General features: G+C 35.7%; 1 protein-coding gene across 1 annotated transcript in view; it reads left to right on the top strand.

The window, feature by feature from the left end:
- Positions 1-14,011, top strand: part of FOXP2 (forkhead box P2) — a 614,071-nt gene that overhangs the window by 215,448 nt on the left and 384,612 nt on the right. Inside the window, exon 4 of the mRNA XM_019624737.1 lies at positions 3,992-4,082. The gene's annotated coding sequence lies outside the window, so the exon portion shown is untranslated. The remainder of the gene's footprint in view (positions 1-3,991; positions 4,083-14,011) is intronic.

Here is a 14,011-nt window from a genome sequence, read left to right as displayed (position 1 = left end):
TTGAACAGGCAATCTTGTTACACCAGCTGAGCCATCCTGCTACCTGTTGGCAGCTCAGTGACAGCTCAGCTCAGGCACAGCGTCACTGGCCCATGTGGGAATCAAACCAGAGGCCCTGTTGCTCAGAGCCCGTGCTCTTAAGACAACTCTTAACCAACTGAGCCACTCGGCCAGCCTGAGAGAATTCTAATTAGCCTCTCTGGCTCTGGCTTTGCCTTTTCCAATTGATCTTACTTTCCTTTGCTAGCTTAAGTTGTTTCCATGAGTTTTTTGTTACGGAAGTAACTGATCATTCAGTTCTTGAGTGATCATTTGGTATATAATTAAGTGATCTTATGATCACTGTGATCAGTAATCTATGACATGTTCCTTTTCTTCTGTCTTGAAGTTTAAGTTACTAAAATAATATGTACTTTAATTATTAAAGTTTTATTTAAATAAAATCTGTATGTTTCAGTGGTGAAATGTTCTTTATGTTTTTAATTAGTGGCTTGCATTTTTTTTGTATTTAAATTTGACTTTTATTCAAGATGTACATGCACAGAGTTAAAAAATAGAATTAAATGCTCATCATGATGTAAAATAGCAGTCCTCTGCTTTTCACCTTCCCACTCCCACTCTCCAGAGGTAACAAGCTTTTGGCAGTTCTGTCCATAATTTGAAATGATATGCATATTGCTATTTCTTGACTTATGGATTTCAAACCTTAATTTTGAGTAGTAAACATGAAGAAACTAGTGGGAGAGCAAGACAGGTAAATAAAAAAGGGAAATAAAATCTAAGCTGATATATGCTACAATAGAGTTCTGCACAAGTTTTTTGGAGTCCCTAAATAACGGGTAGGAATTTTAGGTCTTTCAAATTGCTTTTAAGAATAATGGTATTACAGATATATGAAAGGATGCTCAGCTTCACTAGCTATTAGGAAAATGCAAATCGAAACCACAATGAGATACCACCTCACACCTGTTAGAATGGCTGTTATCAGCAAGACAAGTAATAACAAGTGTTGCAGAGGCTGTGGAGAAAAAGGAACCCTCATACACTGCTGGTGGGAATGTACATTTTACAGCCACTTTGGAAAACAGTATGGAGGTTCCTCAAAAAATTAAAAATACAGTCCCTCTTCTGGGTATCTACCCCCAAAAATCTGAAAACATTTATTTATAAAGACATATGTACCCCTACATTTATCGCAGCATTATTCACAGTGACCAAGACATGAAATCAACCAAAGTGTCCTTCAATAGGTGATTGGATAAAGAAGATATGGTACATACATGCAATGGAAAACTATTCAGCCATAAGAAAAGATGAAATAGTGCCATTTGTGACAATGTGGATGGATCTTTAGATTATCATGCTAAGCGAAATAAGTCAGGCAGAAAAAGTTGAGAACCATATGATTTCACTCATACCTGGGATATAAAACTGAAGGGAACAAGCAAACAAGACAAACAAGGAAGCAAAAACTCATAGACACAGACAATAGCTTTGTCGTTACCGGGGGTAAGAGGGAGGGGGATCAAATATATGGTGATGGAAGGAGAACTGACTCTGGGCGGTGAACACACAATGCAATATACAGATGATGTATTTACAGAATTGTACACTTGAAACCTATATAATTTTACTAACTAATGTCACCCCAATATATTTAATAAGGAAAAAGAAAAACAATAACTGTATTGTTTAAGCTTTGATTAGCAGTAAACAAGAGAGTGCTCACATCTTTCTGTATTCCTGCCAACATTAGGTAGAACTCAGCATTAAATTTATGCTATTGTGATGACATACGAGTATAGTGGTATCTCATTGGTTTTTTAATTTGCATCTTCCTGATAACTAGTGATTTTGAGCATTTTAAACTATACTTGATAACTAGTCTGGCTTCTCCTGAGAAACTGCCTTTTCTGGTGTTTTGCTCACTTTTCTATTAGTTTCCTTTGAGTGTATATTCTAATATTAATTCCTTGTTGGTTTTAGGTATTCTCTTGGTTTGTTTATAAAATTTATCTACAGTATCCTTCACTGAAAAATTCTCATTTTGATGTTGCCAACTTCATCAATTTTATGCCTGATTATTTGTGGTTTTAAGTCTCATTTCAGAATTGTTTTTTTTTACTCCTAGATCTCAAAAATAGTTGCCCAAAATTATTTTATTGGCTTTGAAAAGGTAACTTTAACGTTAAAACTGTTTAATCTCACTGGAATCTAAATTTGCATATGGTGTAAAATAAGTAGCTAAGTTTATTTTTTGTCATATTCTGAGACTGTTTTTCTTTCTCTATACAATGCATCACCACCAAAGTTTGCTTTTACTTTGTGATATTACCCTTACTATATATAAAGCTGTCGTTGAAATATGGGTTTATTTTTGAACTCTATATTCTTGCATCTGTGCCTGCATCCTAATATTTGGCATCCTTCTATTTGTCCTCCTGTTTTGAATTTTGCTTAGATATTAATAGGCCTTTTATAGCATATACTTTTAAAATGGGTCTGTAGGTTTTTTTCTAATTCTAGAATTTATAGATTGAGTTAGGAAAAATTGATATCCATGAATGTGGGAAAGATAAATAAGCAGTATGGAATTAGGAAATAATTTTGACTGCTAGATTTTAATAAGAAATCTGTTGCTTGGAGAAGATCCAAGATGGTGGAGTAGATAAAAAAAAATACAATACAATTAAAAGAAAAAAAGAAATCTGTTTCTTTGGGTGGCATATAACAGTCAGGAAATAATTACGAAAGAAAGATTAACAGAAGAACATTTAAGAGTGGAGCCTGCCCGTGTGCAAAATTTTATCTGTAAGAGAAATAAGAAAAACAGAAGCAGTACACAAAAAATGCAAGAATGTGAAGAACAGGAGTTTGAATTAACTTAATTTCTATGTCTTTGAGTTACCTTAGTACTTATGATTAACTAAAACAATGGTTTCAAGTTAGGCTTTGCAGAATACCTCAGGCTTTGTGGAATACCCCCCCAAAGCATCTGGGAAAATAATAGTGGTGGCCCTGAGTTATCTGAGATTCTGATTCAACCAGACGCTTCATTTTTATCTGTTTAATTAATTGACCTCCTCACTAAGATTTTATTGGAAGAAAGGATTTTTAGGCAACTGTGTTTGGAAGCTATTTAAATAAAATTAATGAAATGTCTAAATGCTCAACAAAGATGGCGTATGCTGTCATCCATCCCTTTGGTGCCTATGGCAGACATCGCTAACTGACCACTGGACTCCTTTCTGCTGCAGACTCAGATTTACTATCCACACTGCTTTCCACGTGGTCATTACCAGTCAATCAGTGTTGGTGAGCAAGTCAAACCCATTTAGTATCTATACAACACGAAGTCCTGTAATTTCACTGGATCTTCAGACTACTTATTTTAGCCGAAGAAAAGTATAAGCTGAATCTTTCAGATTGAAGAAGGAAAAGACTAGAAAAGAGAGTGGTTTTAAATAGGAAATGGATCCGGAAAATACAAATTAAAATATGTATTAAGGTAATAACCCTTACACTGCAATTATAAGGAGAAAATGCTTACTACCAATTCGTTAATCGTATAAAGGCCTTCAAAACTCATTAAGTATGTGTTGAAGAGGCAATTGAAATCAGTCATGTTTTCACTTGGGAACCTTGAGACATAAATAATTTTATTCTATAAATTTAAAAATTAATCATCAAAAGTTTAAACCTTCCAAAAGCGATGTAAGAGTAGGAAATAAAATCTACGTCTCTTGGAAATGTATCTCATGCTGTCTCCATGGTCCTTGCTTTGCATGAAACAATGGATTTGAAATTCTCTAAATTAAAATGTAGAAAATACTTCAAACATATTGAAGATTCAAAAAGCAATGAATGCATCAACAGTTATCCTTATTTGAGATTGAATATGTTTTATGTTCTGTGAAGTCATTGAACTAATTATGACATAAATTCAGAGTTGATTTTTAAAGCAGTGACAATGATTTGTCTCTGTTAACAGGGCTGCTCTAGTGTGATGTTGGGACTGAATTTGCTGAGTACTCCATATCAAGGTTGACTTCAAGGTCTTGTGGGAGAACTGCAAGAAATAGGTAAGTGGCCTTTTGGGAATCATTCTCTTTTTTTCATTGTGCATATTTCTGTTTTTCTAATGTTATTTTATTCTTTAATTTTTGGGTTCTGTATCTTTGCCCAAAGGTCAAAGTGTTATCAGTGAACCAGAGACATGTCAAGTATGGCGAGAGGACTATTTGCCTCTGTCTCTTCTCTTGGGCTTCCCATTTTACTCCTGCTGTGCTCTCTCTTCCTAGTAAACTTGGTCTCACTTTCTTTTTGAAAATTAACTTAAGTATATGTATGCATCATGTGAATTTGGTTTTAAAATATTGAAAGGATCAGGCAAGAAAAGCCCTTGGAGTATTTTCTGTTACCATTATGCTGGCCTGTTACACTGATGTTTTCAGTGTTAGTTTATTAAGATTCAGTTGATATTAAGTTTGTTGGGGATCTAGAAATGTAAGAAAATAAAGAGAATAACATATTTGTAATTTTTTTCTAGAAAGTTTGATTTTTCTCATACACTTTTTGAGACCCAGCAAGGCAGCTAGCTAGAAAGCATTTGTTTTCTTTTCCATCTTGCACTTCTTTAAATCTGATGGTACTTTTCCTTGGTAATTGTGTCAATTTAGAAAACTGTAAATGCATTGTTTGGTACAAAGCAAGGACCACAGAGACAAGATGAGATGCATTTCCGAGAGATGCAGATTTTATTCCCCTTTCTTACTCAATGTATAATGTTTCTGAAAAAAATTAGTTTTCAGTGTCATTATTGAACGATGGTATCAATCAACAGTATGTCATAAGTGGCCATGTGTGTCATAATATAATTATAAAAAGAAAACAAAAATAAATTTTAGGTGAAGAATTTAAATCGTTTCTCTCCCTAGTTTTTACCCCCCAAAAGTGGGAAACCTTGGTGCCCTGGCTTTTTCAAAATTTTTTTTCTTGCCCACACCACTCCACCCCAGGATTCTTTCCCCAGGGGATTCGCCATCACCAGCAGGCCTCAGGCTTCTCCCCGTTCTGTCCACATTGTTCTGTCCTTTTCTAAAACTTCTCCAGATGGACGCTCCCAATCTTCCTGAGAGATATTTGTCAGTGTATTTGAATTATAAGGCCAAATATGTCTCACGTGTTTCACCAACTGTTTTGCCCATGCACTTCTTCTTGATGTATACCAACTTTATCATTTTGCGAGACATACAAACAAAATGATTCCATATTTATTTAGCATTTAAGGTTTTTGAAGCACTTTGGCATCTTTTTACTTCATTTTACTCTATCATTTAACTCATTAATTTTATTCTTGCATTGCTTATGATGTAGTAAGGCTGACATTATTATCCTTTGTTTAGTAAGTGGAGAGACTAAAAGGCAAAGAATTCAAATGATTTGGAAAAAGGAATATAGCTGGTTAGGATTTTACAGCTAATAATAAATAATTAGGTGTTATTAGAACCCATATCTGCTAACACTCAATCTTTTTTTTCTAGGTTATGTACATAATTTATGCTTACTACAGACAAAGGTTGGGTGATAGATTCCATGTTTGTAAGGCCTTTTAATATTTAAATGTTCATTTTTTGAGTAATAGGACATTTGCTTTAATAATAGCCAGGGGATTTTAGATTTATAAGCAGGAGTTACTTGACAATGAACTCATGGAATTATGAAAGAAACAATTTTTAGAAAAGAAATGATTTTTAGAAAATAGAGGGTCTTCTTCCCAGAAGGAAACATAATTGTGTTTGAAGTTAGTCCTCAAAATTGCTTCTGGAACTTGCTAATTAGACTCTTTCTAGTCATATGCTTATAGTAGCAGTTTTGTTTTTTTATTTCTTATATGAAGACCAACCACATATTGATATACCTAATGCATATCCATAATACCAATGGTTCATCTTAATGAAACAGCACATTCCAAAACAAGCATTTTTTTTTTCTTGGAAATATATAGACTTACGAGCCCTAGAGCTAGAGGTGTTATGCTAAGAGAAGTGCAAAATGATGGAGAAACAAGGACTTGGGAGTCAGGTGGATATGGGTTTATATTCCTGCAGCTAGCTGCTGTTAGCTGTTTTTTGTTTGTTTGTTTGTTTGTTTGTTTTGATCGCCCTAGGTTAATTTCCTGAAATCTTTGAACCTCAGTTTTCAAACAGTGAGGGACAGATATAACTGTTTTTGGATTATTGTAAGACTTTAGCACTTGATGCATAGCTGATTTCAAGAACTACTAGTTTTCTTCTTCCTTTTCCACTCCCCTGTTGTCTTCCCCCCCAAGTCCCTAAAGTGCATACGTGGTTGAATCTTCTCATTTGTAAACAATTTGTTTAGTCTTATCCCAAAAGAGGTGAAATAACCTGCCCTAGGTTATACTTCTGAAATGTGAGTTAAAATGTGGTTTCACACAACTTACAACTGGGAGTGTGTGTATCTGAGCAAATGTGTAGTTAAGTGAGTAGTGTATGTGTGTCTGTGTGTTTTACTTCACAATATTTACAATTATTTTCAGTTTCCATTGTAAAAATACTAAGTCTAAATAAAATATCAGTTTTAGTTATTTCAGTGGAGTAGAGATAAACTTCATTCTGATACTTATAGAAAATTTCTGCAGGTTTTATAAATACTTAATAAAATCAGCATCATACATGACAAAATATTTGCTCTAATTCTCAAATGATTGTAAAGCAAGTGGACTCTGCAAGGAGCTGCTGTGGCCAAGGTCGGGCTGCATCAACGTCTGAGATGCTTGGTGTGCTGACATTTTGGGGAAAACAAGCAGAGTAAACAAGGAAGTAGAGAGACTGTGGAGTGTAGTTGTTGAAAATGCAAGCGTGGAAATCAGGTTGCCTAGAAGTGAGTTATGGTTCCAAAACAAAGCTACCATATGTGAGACCTTGGGCAAATCATTTAAAGTCTCTAACCCTTAATTTCTGAATCTAGAAAATGGAAATAATAATACTGACTTTATAGAGTTGATTTGAGGACTAAGTGTGTAAATACATATAAAGAGCATAGTAAACATTACAAAAAAGTTAGTTTTTGTTTTGTTCCCTGTTATGTTAGTTTCAAAGGGTGATTGTATTATCCAGGCCACCTAGCAAATATCCTGCATAGCATTCTAACTTTGGTCCAAGAAATGGTAACAATGAATTAATTCTGCAAGCATAAATTAAATGTGCTCTCTGTGTTTTGGTTAGCATGTGTATTAGTTTTCTACTGCTGTGTAACATATTACATATTTGAAACCTTAAAACAAGATGCATTTATTATCTCATGGTTTCCAGGAGTCAGGAGAACAGGCATGGCTTACTTAGCTCAGCGTCTTACGTCACTGCAATCAAAACATTGACCAGGCTGTATTTTTCATTTGGCATTCAGAGTTCTCTTCCAAATTCACTGAGTTTGGGCAGAATTTAGTTCATTGCAGTTGTGGAACTTCAGTCCTCAGCTCCTAGAGGCCACCCATGGTTCCCGTCCACGCAGCCCTCTCCTGCAGTGGACATCGTAGCTGCTTCTTCAGAGCCAGCAGGAGAGCCTCTCTGCATGCTAGCAAGATAGAGCCGTGTGTGTGTGTGTGTGTGTGTGTGTGTGTGTGTGTGTGTATAGAACATGTATGTGTGCATTGACATAATCACTGAAGTGACACCCCATAACTTTTGCCATATTCTGCTGGTTAGAGGCAGGTCACAGTCCTGCCCACATGTAGGGGGAGGGAATTACACAGGGCATGAACATTGGAGCCACCCTAGGGTCTGTCTGCCACAGCATGTTAAATTTCTTGATTTAAAATTCATGTACTCTGTTACATTAGATTTCTACAATTATGCAATATTTAATAAAAAAGGAATATTGTCACTAATTGTAAAATTGTGTTCTCAGTTATGCATACAGTATAATTCCCCATAGGCCATTTTTCTCTGCCTAATATTTATCCATTATTTCAAGCTGGCTCACCCCCAAACTAAATACAGCCTACTCTGGTATTTAATACTTTCCAGAACCTGACAAAGCCTCACTACCCAGCCCTTTCTCCCCATTATTCCCATATACATACCCTGAACTACCTGTCCCCCACGTTGCTAGGGCACATCCTATTGTTTCTTTCCCTTTCTCCTTCTCTTTAAAGCACATTTATATCTGCCCCTCTTCCATTACATTTTCCCTATTTCTTTCCTCCTCTTTAGCCAGCCCAGGATTTTTCCCGCATAGTCTCATACCTGTATCACCTGAAGCCTTGTATATAATAGTAACTTAAATATTCACTAAATATAAAAATGCCTTCTTGATTTAGAACAGAGATCAGTTTGAGAGTCACATTCAGTTTAAGAGCCATATTTCAAAGGGTTTTCTTCATAGATTATCCAGTCTTACGTTGACTCAGTAATCAGAAGTGCACCTCAAATTACTTTAAATATCCTGTAGGAATCCATTGTTACTAACACATTCGGAACTGATGTCACGTGGGAGAAACGTAACTAACCTGGGCCTGGGGGGAAGGGCTGTGGTGGCAGCCTCTAAGGGTCCTCTGTGATCTCTATCTCCTGCTCTTCACATCATTGTTTTTTCCTCCCATATTTACCAGAGTTGGTCTATGAGGCATATAGAATGTGCCACAAGTAGTGGTATGTTGTTTTTTCAGATTAGGTTGTGCAAGCTATTCAGACGTCTATTTTGGGTGTCCTTTCTCTTTTCTTTCCCGGCCTCCCTCCCACCCAGCCCCTCTCCGTCTCCCTTCCTCTCTCTCTGGTATGACTTGCTGTGGGAAAGGCTAGCTGCCATGGAGAGGTCCATGTGGTGCAGAACTAAGCCCCCTGACCAACAGACAGGGAGGAACTGGCAGTACCTTGTAACTTCCTGAGAATCCCTAAGCCTGACCCATCCAGTTAACCGCTCCTGGATTCCTGATCCTTAGAAACTGTGAGATAATATTTTTTGTTCTAAGCTGCTAAGTATGTAGTTAATTTGTCATGTGGCAATAGATAATTAATACATTATATAATATCTCATCCCTCAAATTATTTCCACAAATTTCCTCATTGTCCTGGACTTTGCGTGGAATATAAGGATTAAGAGTGTACAGAATATGTGGTCTGTAAGTAAATGTGATGAGATAGGCATGCATATTTATAAGATAGTGAGCCTAGTGAGAAGAAAACGTGAAATGTTTAGATTGGAATACTGATTTTATACTTTACAGAGACTACTTTTAATCTCTTATCTGGTGATGACATCAATGTTGCGAGTCATGTCTACTTGGGACTGGATAGGTCTGGGTGCTGGTCTGGCATTGGTTCTTTTGTAGGAGAGCTGTTTGGATAGTGAAACACACTCTTCCCCTTATGGGACCTAAGCTTGCAGAATCTGTTCTACTAATGTATCACATCAGTGTTCTGTTGGTCTTCGTTAATGTCCTCGCACAATTGTAAAGAATAGAGGTACATGGAAGCATCTAGATATATGTACATATATTTGGGGTGTTATGTTTTAAAATGTTGAGTTCACTAGAAAAATAATATATTTGATCTCCAGAAAAGTGAGTTGAGACGTATGTATCAGCAAGTAATAGAGCAACATTTTTAAAAAATAAATTCACATTAAGCTGTCGTTCCATATTTCACTCTTCTTGATTATACTGTGATGATAGAACCTGGGCAAAAATACTGTGTTATATTAAAAAAAGAAGAAGAAAATGGAAACTTGTTCATATCAAAGAAGGAAAGTTTACGTTTATAATTTTAAATTTGTGGCTTGGAGAGATCTACTAGTAAAATTTTTGATGCCATTATACAAAATAGCAAAATGTGAATTTTAACTGGCCTGCTTTTTTTCAGTTCAGCTGAACATTAAATACATTTTTAATGGTCTTATTTGCTGGGAAGAGCACCATTACAATAATCTGCTTTTTACAGCCCATATCAAATATGAAGCGGCATCACTTAGCACAAAGTTTGTGCTTTGGGAACCATTTTCACGGCATCTGACAGTCCTGCCCCACATTTCTTGGAATTAGTCTTTAATGATATCATTTTCCAAAATGAGTTGTTGATCAAATTTACTGATTGTTTTGTGGTTAAAATCTCATCCAACAGCTATATTTAAAATGTCATACAAATTTGTAAGGGAAGGTCCACTGCAGCTACTGTTATATTAGTAATTGTATGAAATGTTATAGAGGAAATGCTATTTCCTTGAATGTTTTTACTGGGTTTTTCCCCCCTATGTGATATCCGAGGGGTGAATAGGAAACCTCAGTTTTAACTGTTGGCAGTTCAGAGTTTACTGTCGTCTGCCGGGGAACACAGGGCTGTTGCTGTAGGTGGCATGTACAATGCAGTCCGAGTCTGAAGCCTCTGTTAGCTGTCAGCCTCGGGACCAGCTCTTTCTGTGTTAGCCCAGCACTGCTTGGTAGGAGCCACACGTGCACAGCCTGGGAGAGCTTTCTTCCTCAAAGGCTGTGCCATGGTTAGGCCATACACACATTTTTACTGCGGCTCTGCCTTATCCCACTTTCTAGATGCAACTCAGCACAGTAGGTCTAATATAGATTAACGCCTTTGTCCGAAGACTGAAACGTGTGTCTCAGAGTTGCTAATGCTCACTGAACCATTTTATTGAAGATAAAGTAAATAAAATAGATTGCCATATGAGAGTTCCCTGAAATCAAATGGAATAATTTGGCAGGGTTAAGCCCATGAAGAAGGCAAAGCAATGAAAAAGATGGGAATACTTTTTATGGTTGGTATATCACGCGATAAATATTCTTGTTCTGTTGGGCCTCAATATTAATTTTTATCCCAACAATTAAATGTGCAACATAATTCTTGACTGACATGTTTTTGATCTTAAACAATGGTCCTCTTTAAGAAAGTAATATGAATAAAAACTTCTGAGGCTACAGTATTGTGATGATTTTTCCTTTGTCTTTTTCTGGCACTTAAGCTCAGGGATCAGTAGCCTCAGAGAATTTAATAAACAACACAAATGAATGGATTTGCCAAAGTGCACTCTAGAATCTTAAGTTTGGAAAATAACAGTACTTCTGAGCCGACTAAAAGATGATAGTAAACTTGAGTGTTTTATTCATTAATTACAAGTATGTGTTCACATGAGAACAACCTTTTTAGAAACTGTCCTGTGATTTTTTGTTTTCTTGTTGTATACAACCGTTAGGTTTATATAAAGAATTATAAAATATACATTTTGTGCATATTATCATGAAATAATTTTGGGGAGAAAGAAAGAAGTTAGAGTGACCTTATCATCTTGGACTATGAAATTATAATGGCAATAGCATATGATACCACAATAACATACACTGACATTTAATTTGTAAAATACAAGGATTTGAGCACTTGCATGAAGATGTGGGAAGACTGATGAAGAGAACTCAAGATCTCTTATTTGATTGCCTAGGTCAGAGTAAATCAGATTAAAAGTAAATATTATAGAAGAAAGATCAATTAAAGCGTTTTGTTAGAAAAGTTTCTGAACTTGTGAATTAAAGACAGTTTTTCTCTTCAACTTTATAAAGAATCAGTCATGTTAATATTTTCTTCTGTGATTTCTCTTATGGCTTCTCCAAATTCAAGAAGATTTTAGTTTATAGCCCTCTTGAAAGTTTAGTTCATTTTGCTGATACATTTCATTCATTTGTTTCTCAGGTAATGATTAATGCTTACCTTTCAGTTGTTTAACTACATTTTAAATTTAAATCCGTTAAATGCATTGTTCCTTGTCTCCATGTACCCAGTCGCCCATCATTTCTTACAACTATGAGCTATTTATATCACAATGATTTCAACTGACTTTGTCATTGGTTAGATGCAAAGCATACACTACATTCTTATATGAACAATGAGCCATGTTTTAAAAAAGATTTTTATTAACAAATATAGCTAGCATACAACATTATATCAGTTTCAAGTGTACACCATAGTTGTTCAACATTTATATACCTAAAGAAGTGAGCACTGTAAGTCCAGCAATCATCTGAGACTGTACCACGCTATCACAATATTATTGACTATATTCCCTGTGCTGTACATTACATCCCCATGACTTGTTGTTTTATACCTGGAAATTTGAACCTCTTATTCCCGTTCACCTTTTGTTCTCCTTTATAAATTTTTCAGTTATACTTAACATGCAATATTATTTTATATTAATTTCAGGTGTACATCATAGTGGTTATACATTTATATAATTTAAGAAGTGATTCCCCTGATTAGTCTAGTACCCATTTGACACTATACATAGTTATTACCATATTATTGACTATATTCCTTATGCTTTACTTCACATCCCCAGGACTGTTTTGTACCTACCAATTTGTACTTCTTCATTCCTTCACCTTTTTCACCTGTGCCCCAACTCCTCTACCACCTATCACCCAAATAAATCTAGTACCCATCCAACACCATACATAATCATTACAATATTATTGACTATATTCCTTGTGCTTTACTTCACATCCCCATGACTACTTTGTAACAATGAATTTATACTTCTTAATCCCTTCCCTTCTTTCACCCACCTTTTGAAGCCCCTTTCTTTTGGCACCAAAGTGTTTTCTGTATCTATGAATATGTTTCTGTTTTGCATCCATGTCACTGCAGATGGCAAGAACCCATTCCCTTTCCTGGTCGAGCAATATTCCGTTGTATATATGTACCACCTCCTCTTTATCCATTCATCCATTGATAGACACCCAGGCTGCCTCCACATGTTGGCCATTGTAAACAATGCTGCAATGAACATATGGGTGCACAGGCCCCCTTGAAGTAGCATTTTGGGTTTCTTTGAATAAATACCCAGAAGTGGGATTACTGGGTCCTTCTTTGTCTCTTGTTACAGCCTTGGTTTTAAAGTCTGTTGTGTCTAATATAAGTATTGCTGTTACTCAAGCTTTTTTTTCTATTTCCATTTTCAAGAAATAACTTGAAGTGTGTCTGTTGAAGGCAGCGTATGTAAAAGTCTTGTTTTCTTATCCATTCAGCCACCCTATGTCTTTTGGATGGAGCATTTAATACATTTACATTGAAAGTAATTCTTGATAGATATGTAGATTTTACCATTTTATTATTCATAATTTTGATTTTTTTTTTTTTTACCGTCTTAAATAAGTCCCTCTAAGATTCCTTGTAATACTGGTTTGCTGGTGATGAACGCCTTTAGCTTTTTCTTCTCTGGGAAGCTCTTTATCTGTCCTTTGATTTTAAAGATTTCAGTAATCTTGATTGTAGATCCTTGCTTTTCATCACTTTGAATGTTTCCTGCCACTCCCTTCAGGCCTGCAAAGTTTCTGTTAAGAAATCAGTTGACAGTTTTATGGGAACTCCCTTGTAGATACTAACTGCTTTTCTCTTGCTGCTTTTAGGATTCTCGCTTTGTCTTTACCCTTTGCTATTTTAATTATGATGTGTCTTGGTGTGGGCCTCTTTGGGTTCATCTTGTTTGGGACTCTCTGTGCTTCCTGGGCTTATATGTCTGTTTCCTTCACCAGGTTAGGGAAGTTTTCAGTCATTATTCTTCAAACATTCAAGTGAATGTTGTTATACTTCATGTTGTCCCAGATACCTCTTAAATGATCCTCAATTTTTCAAATTCCATTTTTTATTTTTTCCTGCTCTGATTGGGTGTTTTCTACAATCTCATCTTCCCAATCACTGATTTGATCCTCTGCCTCATCTAGTCTGCTGGTCATTTCCTTCTAGTGCTTTCTTCATTTTTAGTTATTGTATTCAAAATTTCTGACTGGTTCTTTTTTTATGGTTTCTATTTATTTTTTTATGCTTGCTATCTTTTTGTTGAAATTCTCACTAAGTTCCTTGAGCAACCTTGTAACCAGTGTTTTGAACTCTATATCTGGTAGGTTGCTTGCCTCCATTTTGTTTAGGTTTTGTTTTTGTGGGTTTTTTTGTTTTTTGTTTTTTTTGAGTTTTCTCTTGTTTCTTTATTT

The sequence above is a fragment of the Hipposideros armiger genome, unplaced genomic scaffold (genome assembly GCF_001890085.2).
Source record: "Hipposideros armiger isolate ML-2016 unplaced genomic scaffold, ASM189008v1 scaffold_604, whole genome shotgun sequence".
Taxonomy (NCBI): Eukaryota; Metazoa; Chordata; class Mammalia; order Chiroptera; family Hipposideridae; genus Hipposideros; species Hipposideros armiger.
The sequence above is the reverse complement of the archived record's forward strand: the minus strand, read 5'-3'. Positions and strand labels throughout refer to the sequence as shown.